The 8,934-nt window shown below is 36.1% G+C and overlaps 1 pseudogene; it reads left to right on the top strand.

Moving 5' to 3' along the window:
* Nucleotides 1-8,934, top strand: part of LOC137643348 (chitin synthase chs-2-like) — a 342,298-nt pseudogene that overhangs the window by 120,478 nt on the left and 212,886 nt on the right.

Genomic DNA, 8,934 nt, shown 5'->3' with positions numbered 1-8,934 from the left:
TTCATGTCAGCCCACTGGATAATTTTATCAATAGAGTTGGATTTTTCTCTCAACCATTGCCATTCTAGTGCCAACAAATGATATTGAGAGATCATCCACAAATAATGTTGAGAGAACATCCTGGGGAATGGCTGAGGATATCCCATTAATTGCTAGTGCAAAAAGGGTTACACTCAGCACACTACCCTGAGGAACTCCTTCTTCCTGGCACTTACTCTCTGAGAGAGTTTCCCCCACTCTCACTTGAAAAACTCTACGTGAAAGAAATGCCAGAATAAATAGTGGCAGCTCTCCTCTCAATCCCAATACATGAATGTACTAACGATATTTTGTCTTTGTTAGGTCAGAATAAATATTTTACCAGTTTGGACTTACTAAAAGGCTTTCACCCAATATCATTAGAAGAAGATAGTATCCCATACACAGCCTTCAGCACAGCCAGGGGACATTATGAATTTTTACGGATGCCTTTTGGTTTACGTTGTGCTCCTATAACATTTACAAGAATGATTAACATAGTGTTTGGAGACTTGTTAGGGGATATATTGCATGCCTATATGGATGATCTTGTAATCTTTTCCAACACCTTAGAAGAACATCTACGTAAGTTAGAACTAGTACTACAGAGATTAAGACAACATAACTTAAGGGTAAAGATTAGTAAGTGTGAATTTTTCAAAACAGAATTAATATATTTGGGTTTCATGGTGTCAAGCCAAGGTCTTAAAGTAGTCCATGATAAGGTGTCGGCTATACGTAATTTTCCCATACCTACTAATGTCAAGGGAATACAGCAATTTCTGGGTTGCAGTGGATATTACAGGGGTTTTATACGCAACTATTCAATAATAGCCGCTCCTTTAACTGATCTTATGAAGAAGGGCGTAGATTTCATATGGTCTGAGCAACATCAACCAGCGTTTAATACCTTGAAAGATGAACTGTGTAGTTCTCCTATCTTAAAATTTCCTGACTTCAGTAGGGAATTCTTCATTGCAACAGACGCCTCAGACATAGGAGTAGGAGGGGTATTGCTTCAGCAATATGATAAACAATTTTTCCCGATAGCTTTCTATTCTCGAAAACTGAGAACTTCCGAAAGTAAGTATGCAGTAATAGACAAGGAAGGGCTAGCTATTATTAATTCACTAGTGCATTTTAAGTTCATAATTTACGGTTATCCCGTTAAGGTTCTTACTGACCATAAACCACTAACAGAGTTCTTTAAAGGCTTCAACCACAGCCCTAAACGAACTCGGTGGCATTTGACCATTCAAGATTTTGGCGCAAGAATCGGGTATTTACCTGGGAAAGCAAATATCATTGCAAATGCATTATCACGCAACCCCGTGTCATCTTGTACGGAGCCTTTAGCTGAATTAATAGATATATCAACATCCATGCCTATTGTTAAAACGATATCTGAACAAGAAGATTTAGGCTGGAGCGCTGAATTGTTACAGACTGGGCAAAGAAAAGATCAGAAAATAGAAACAATTATAAATGCTTTGAAAGGCAATCATAAGAAAAAGGGATATATAAAGTATAAGCAGCAGAATTATATAATCAAAGATAATATTCTGTGTAGGACTGAGACAAGGAAAACCCGCAATATACCACATGTAACTAACGACCAGGTAGAGTACCAATCTCACTTATTTCCACTGTCCTGAATTGGTTGCATTCAAATCCATTACATAGACACCCGGGGTTCTCATTAATGTCAGAGAAAGCCAAATCATTGTTTTATTGGCATACGATGCTTACAGATATAAAAAGACACATAGCTAATTGTCGCACGTCAGGAAAACAAAGGGCATACGAAAACACCTGTCAGCCTAGGGGCTTATCCCGTGCCCAATCAACCCTTTGAAAGAATACATTTAGATTTGTTAACAGGATTTTACGAGTCAGACAGAGGAAATAAGCACCTCTTAGTAATTATAGATGCTTTAACTCTATATACAGAACTAATAGCGCTTAAAACTAAAACTGCGATTGAATGCGCTAGGAAGTTTTACGAGTGTTACATTTGTAAACATGGAATTCCACACATGATAATCTCAGACTCGGGTGGTGAATTTAATAATCACTTTCTTACCTCATTGTGTGAATTCCTTAGCATAAAGAAAATAAATACCATGATATATCACCCAGAGTCGAATGGGCTAGTGGAAAGAGCAAATAGGAAGATTTTAAATATATTAAGAGTAACACTAGGGGGATCAGACCTCAACTGGGATATTGCAATACCGGCGGCACTGAGTACTCTGAATCATTCATATCATATATCAATTAAAATGTCACCGCATGAAGCATTGTATAGTACCCCAGTTAGAACGCCTTTCCATGTATTAACGCCTACAACTAATCTATCAAATCCTTTAAAAGAATGTATAAATGCAAGTACAAGTCGATATGATATCCTTCGAAAGAATTTAAAGAATCACAAATCATAATGAAAAGGAATCATGATAAAATAGCGAAGCCAACTAAAACATATACCGTGGGTGATAACGTTTATATACAAATCAATGTGCGTAAAGGACTCGATTATAAACTAACACCTAAGTTTGAAGGCCCATTTAACATTTTGGAAACATTAACGGCCAATAGGTTTAGAGTTCAAAACGTATCCCAACCCACGGATGAGGGAATAGTACCATTGGCTCACATAAAAAAAAAAAAAAAAAAAAAAAAAAAAAAAAAAAAAAAAAGAGTTCAAAACGTATCCCAACCCACGGATGAGGGAATAGTACCATTGGCTCACATAAAAAAAAAAAAAAAAAAAAAAAAAAAAAAAAAAAAAAAAAAAAAAAAAAAGAGGGAAAAATTTTTTATTTTATGTGATTAAAAGTTTTCTTCTTAATACAGGAGTAATTACATATATTTTTCTCGTTACAGGTTTCCAAGATGAATTTTTTGTTGTTGGGAGTGATATTGTTCGCTCACAGACATTTTTCTCGTGTAGGATGAGCTCTAAAACTAAAAGTATAGATTTTAAATATGGCACTATAGTTGAAAGACAAGAAGACGTTTTTGTTACATCGAGCAACGTAGTTGTAGAAGTGAATATGCAAGCAATTTTTCTTCAAGAGAATGATGTCACTAGCTTAAGAACCGCCATTTCAAGGTTTTCTGCCTCATTGGATGAGTTGCATAGAAGACATTTTCATTTGACTACAGAGAGTTTGCTTGGATCAACATTAAAAGTTGCAGAGATGCCATCTGATGACTTGAAAAATAAGACTTACGAGACAGGATCTTTGGCTTATGACCTTTTGATGTGGACTGTAGGACAAGAACATAAAGAAAGACGAAATCCGTTTATTTATGCTGCATTAAACATCTTTGGGTCTATTGCAAGTTTAAGTTTAGGAATTTCCAATCGTCTTAAGATTAGTAATCAAAATAAGAAAATTGAGTTCTTGACTCATGAAGATGAATTGATTATGTCAGAACTAAAGAATCAGTTAGCTTCAATCAATCAAATTATGGATTTAGTAAATGAACATTCAAATAATATAATTCAGATTATGGAAATACAGGATTTGTTGGCAACGTTAACGTATTATGATTCAAAGATAGATCAGATACATAACAGAATTGCACATTTCATTGAGAAATCCAAGGATTATGTAGAAGCTATCACGTTAGCAACTAAAGGTGTACTGTCGCCCCATTTGTTGCCTATAAATTACTTAAAGTTAATTCTGGAGAACGGAAGGGATAAACTAGGCTATGTTCCTTTGTTAGGCGAACGTAGGTTAGAATTTTATTACAGCCTAATTACAGTAAGCGTTGATAATAACAAGATTAGGATTACAATTCCTTTTGATTCTTCTGATGCCTGGCAATCTTACAGGATATCACCATTTCCGACTTTCATGACGAATCACTCAAATCCAGTAATATCCAGTTTGACAGGACACGTATTGATTTCCCCAGACAAGGAAACATATACGGTCATTAAAGACTTAAATCAATTAACTCAATGTTCAGACGCAATGGATAGAAAAATATGTACAGCTGACTCATTTGAATTCCATAAAAATTAATGGATTCATGCGAGTTAGGTATAGTGCTAGAAGGTGCTCTCTCCCATACAAGTGAAAATTGTCTGGATAAGCTTTATCCCTTTGACAATAATGAATTCAATTGCAGACTGAACAATGGCTCGTGGATACGATACGACAAGGACGGCTTCAATGTATCATGCCCTGACGGATCCACGTCATTCGCCCACATCTTTGTTGCAGCAGATGGTTGTATCGGGACTTCCCCTAATTCCATGGTGACTGGTCTAAGGACACTCATCAGAGAACAAGCCTACTTCGCGAACTTCACGTGGACATCTACAATGCCAGCACTACCTCTCCCGTACAATCAACAGGTTGCCAAGCGGTTGATGAAATTGACCGAGATGGACCACCTGTCACCGACTTATAAGGAAATTCTTCACCCCATACTACTAGCAGGATTAGGCATCACGGTGATGATATTTATCGCCGTGAACATCCTTGTTTGGCGTAGGTTATGGTACAGCAGGAAGCTAAAACAGAACGTTTCGCCATGTCCAGACAAAACTCCTTATTTAATTCAGTTTAAAGCCGTTTCAAGTGGCCACCTCATTCGCTAAAGGAGTAAAATGTTTGGAAATCGAGTTTGTAAGAAAAGCTGTTAGTACGCTAGTAATATGTAATTGAGGAAATTTTTGAACTTTGCATTGTTAAAAATACATTAAAAAAAAAAAACATTTAAAAAAATATAAATCATTTTTTCTCTCGGCATCTAATAAAATATATAAGCCGGAATGTTAAAAGAAAAGAAAAAAAAATTAAATTAACAGAATCTATGGGCATCTAATAAAATATATCAGCCCTATATATAAACATATATATATATATGTACGAAACCGTGGTACGTGTACGTACCAGGAATTCGTGTTTGTGCACTAAAATTGAATCTTTACCAAGGTAACAAATATTTCTATTAGTTACCGTATTGTGTTAATCTATGTTTCTGACAAAGGTAACAATTATTCTTTAACAAGTTACCGAATCATATGTATATCAATATTTTTTTTTGGTACCCTATAATCATTTGCTAGCAATGTACCATATATATGATCTGTATTTATCATGCATTTTTTTTCTTTGCTTTGTTAATATCTTTTCATATGCATTATCATTTTTTGATGTGCCTATTTGGACATTCGTCCTCATTTGCTTAAGGCTAAAGTTAAACAAAGAATAATACATATGTCCAGTCACACCTAGTAAACATGTTTTGGCTTGTTGTTAAATTTTTTTTGAAAAAATTGAGATAGCTGGCCGAGCTAATGAAATAAATGAAATAGTTTGTTATTACATGTTTAAAACACATGACGTAATATGTCATTGTGGTTGAAGATGCTAGCGTGAGATTTGCTGTAGTCATATAAAATCATAAACAGGATGCACTATGCAGCCTCGGCAATGTAACATTTTTCTGAAACGTCAACACCAATGCATCAGTGTGTGAAAGATTGTGTCGTCACCGGATGCAGGTGTCTTCCGAGAAAGAATGTAACAGTTTCCATATTGTGTTTAAATGCTACGACAACTAAGCATACGATATCTGTGATATCGCTAATTTAAGCAGTTCATATCTACAGTATACTTCACCTGAATTGGTCATCCGACCAAACCAGCTCCACTCCTATGATGGAGATGTTTAACTCTGTTGTTTTTAGAGAATAAATACTTTTTAAAGCTAATAAGATGAACTTCATTATCAAGACTTAACATCTTAAACAACACATACTCAATGTAGCACACTAATACATTGAACAGTTATACCTCTCAGCCCAATACTAAAAGGCCACTCTAAAATCTTTAAAATTAAGGGTTACTGAAATTAAAAACTCCTAAAACATGTAAAATTGCCCCCCCCCCCCCCTTTAAATGTTTCTTTTTCAGTAGTGGTTAGTATGACATATCAGCAGTAAATATATAGGATACTAGTTCACCTATAATTAAAAATACAACTATATACTTCAATTCTAATGCCAGCATCAATTTGGAGCCATCAGTATATACTGTATAAGTCAATTCCCTATGTTCTTCAACATGTTCCATAAAGAGACCTGGCTTCAAAATCAGTCATATTTTTTTTCATCCTAAAAAAAAATATTGAGTTACCTCCAGCTATTTCTATGGAGGGGTTGGTGACATCCTAAATAGAACTTTCTTGCTATACCAAGACTGTTTATAACTTGTTTTAAACAAAAACCACAGGTTTTAAGAGATTCTGTGTGCAACTAAAAAAGATGAATGCCTCACTAGGTTTGCAGTTTGAAATGCAAGTCTTTGCAACCTAAACCAATACCGAAGACTAGAAGACATTTAATAAAGATCTGAAGGTAATTTCTCCAGTGTCAATAAGGAGGGTCGGAATAGGCAAAGTTCTAAAGGTTCATATGGCCAATCTGATATTAGTATGTTATATAGAATATAAAATCTTCAATCAGCTTGGGGTGGATGAGGAGTATCACTCGCAGTTAATTTTCTATATATATATATATATATATATATATATATATATATATATATATATATATATATATATATATATAAAAATTAAGACTTCTATAACTGTGTTTGAAGTCTGCCCTCCATAATGTATGGGAGAAAACTATTAAAAAGATTCAGAGCCTCATGACATTTTACTTTTAAGGCTTTCAAGTGAGAAATCCATGTCAACCTGCAACCAAATAATAATCCTAAAACTCGACCTTCACTTGCACAGGGGATCCGGTAACCTTTGATGTACATATCCCTAAGACAAAAATGGACAACAGTTCAACTTGAATCCATTCATATCAGCGCAGCGAATTATTTTAGCAATGGAGTTGTAGTTTTATCTCAACTACTGCCAGTCTAGTTGTGGAAATATGGAGATCATCATCTCTTGTGAAGAATATCTTGAGGAATGATAGCGGATATCTCATTAACGGCCAACACAAATACGGTTACACTCCAGCACATTACCCAGGGGAACACCTTCCAGACCTTCCCTCCCTGACAGTTTCAATTACTCTACCTTGAAAAAAATCTGTGAAACACTTGAAAGAAAAATGACAGATCTCCTCTCAATCCCAAATTATTAATATTAATGATTTTAAGTACAGTATACCATATCTCCATGCAGTATCATACATTTCAAGGTAAAAAAAGAAATAAAAAAATGAAAATAAATACATGGTGCTGTTTGGAGGCCATGGCTTCACAAAGAGGATTCCAGTTGTACCAACATCAGTATAGTTATTTTTTTTTCTGAATCCAGACTGGATAGGTGATAAAATACTTTTCTTCTCCAGGTACCACACCAACCTTGCATTGACCATCTTCTCCATGATCTAACAAAGACATCAATACAATAGGTCAATAGTTTCCTGCTAAAAACTTTTCCTCAACAGACTTTAAAAATTCTAAAATAAAGGCTAGCTCTCAAATACTTGGATAACTGCAATTATGCCATATTTTGTTAATACAGTGGAACTTCTACAAACAATTGCCATTACATACGATTCTAATCAAATTTTTGTCTCGACACCCGAAGTCATGCTCCAACATCCGACGTAGATCATACGCGTGGAATTTGCTCGAAGCGTCTATCGTAGTTTCTTGTTTACACCAGTAGACAGCAGCACATCGGAGGGACACTGTTGAGCGTCGCGTTGGTCAGTTCTCTGTTCTCGTGCGCATCGTGTGGTTGACCTCTGTTCGATCCATTATTAACCCTTTTACCCCCAGGCTTTTTGGAAATTTCCAACCCTTAACCCCCAAGGGGTTACTTTTTTCCCAGCACATTTTGGTGTATATTTCTTTTAAATTGCTCTAACAGCCTTAATTTTTGTCATAGAGAGGTAAGGTTGGTCTCATTCTCTTGGAAACTGTCTGAATTTTCTCAAAAAATTATCAAAAATATGAAAAAAATAATTTTTATAGCATTTTTTTTGTAAGGACGTACCGGTACGTCCATGGGGGTAAAGGGATGGCTTTTGTGAAACGTACCAGTACATCCTTTGGGGGTAAAAGGGTTAAGTGCTTATTATCTTCCTTTTCTTACATTTCCTTCTTGATTTTACGTAAAATCATGGGTCCTAAGAAGCTTAGTTTCAATACAGGTAGTAGTAGTAGTAGCAGTAGCAGTAGTAGTAGTAGTAGTAGTAGTAGTGAGAAAAGGAAGTCAATGCTTTCATTAGAACCAAGGCAAGAAATTATAGAAAAACATGAGCGGTGTGCGTGCGAGTGATCTGGCTATGGCCGGAATATGTCTACGATCTCGACAATCATCAAGCAGAAGGCAGCCATTAAAGATGTCAAACCATCGAAGGGGATCACCATAATTTCTAAACGTCATAGCCCTACCGTGGAAGAGATGGAACGCCTTCTGTTGATATGGTGAAAGGACAAAGATTGTTGGCGATACGATCACTGAAACGATCATTTGCGAGAAGGTCAGCGCTATCTATTGTGACTTGAAGGCAGCGGGCTTTGAGGGTGACATGGGGAGAGTTCAACCTATCCTACAACGGAGGAATTCAAGGCGTCCCGTGGTTGGTTCGAGAAATTTAAGAGACGGACCGGGATTCAATCAGTTGTACAGCACGAAGAGCCTTCAAGTTCGGATTCCAAGGCTGCTAATGATTTTGTTAAGTTCGAAAAGATTGCGGAGGATGAAGGCTAAGTAGAGCAACACGTTTTCAATTGTAATGAAACCGGTCTGTTTGGAAAAAGATGGATAGTCGAACAGACATCACCGCCAAAGATAAGAATATGCCTGGACATAAGCCTATGAAGGATCAGTTGACTCTTACCTTATATGCCAACGACTGCAAAATAAAGCAGTTATTGGTTTATCATTCCGAAAACCCTAGGGCATTCAAGG

The sequence above is a fragment of the Palaemon carinicauda genome, chromosome 6 (assembly GCF_036898095.1).
Source record: "Palaemon carinicauda isolate YSFRI2023 chromosome 6, ASM3689809v2, whole genome shotgun sequence".
In the NCBI taxonomy this organism is placed as follows: Eukaryota; Metazoa; Arthropoda; class Malacostraca; order Decapoda; family Palaemonidae; genus Palaemon; species Palaemon carinicauda.
Note: the sequence above shows the minus strand (reverse complement) of the source record. Positions and strands in the feature narration are given on the sequence as shown.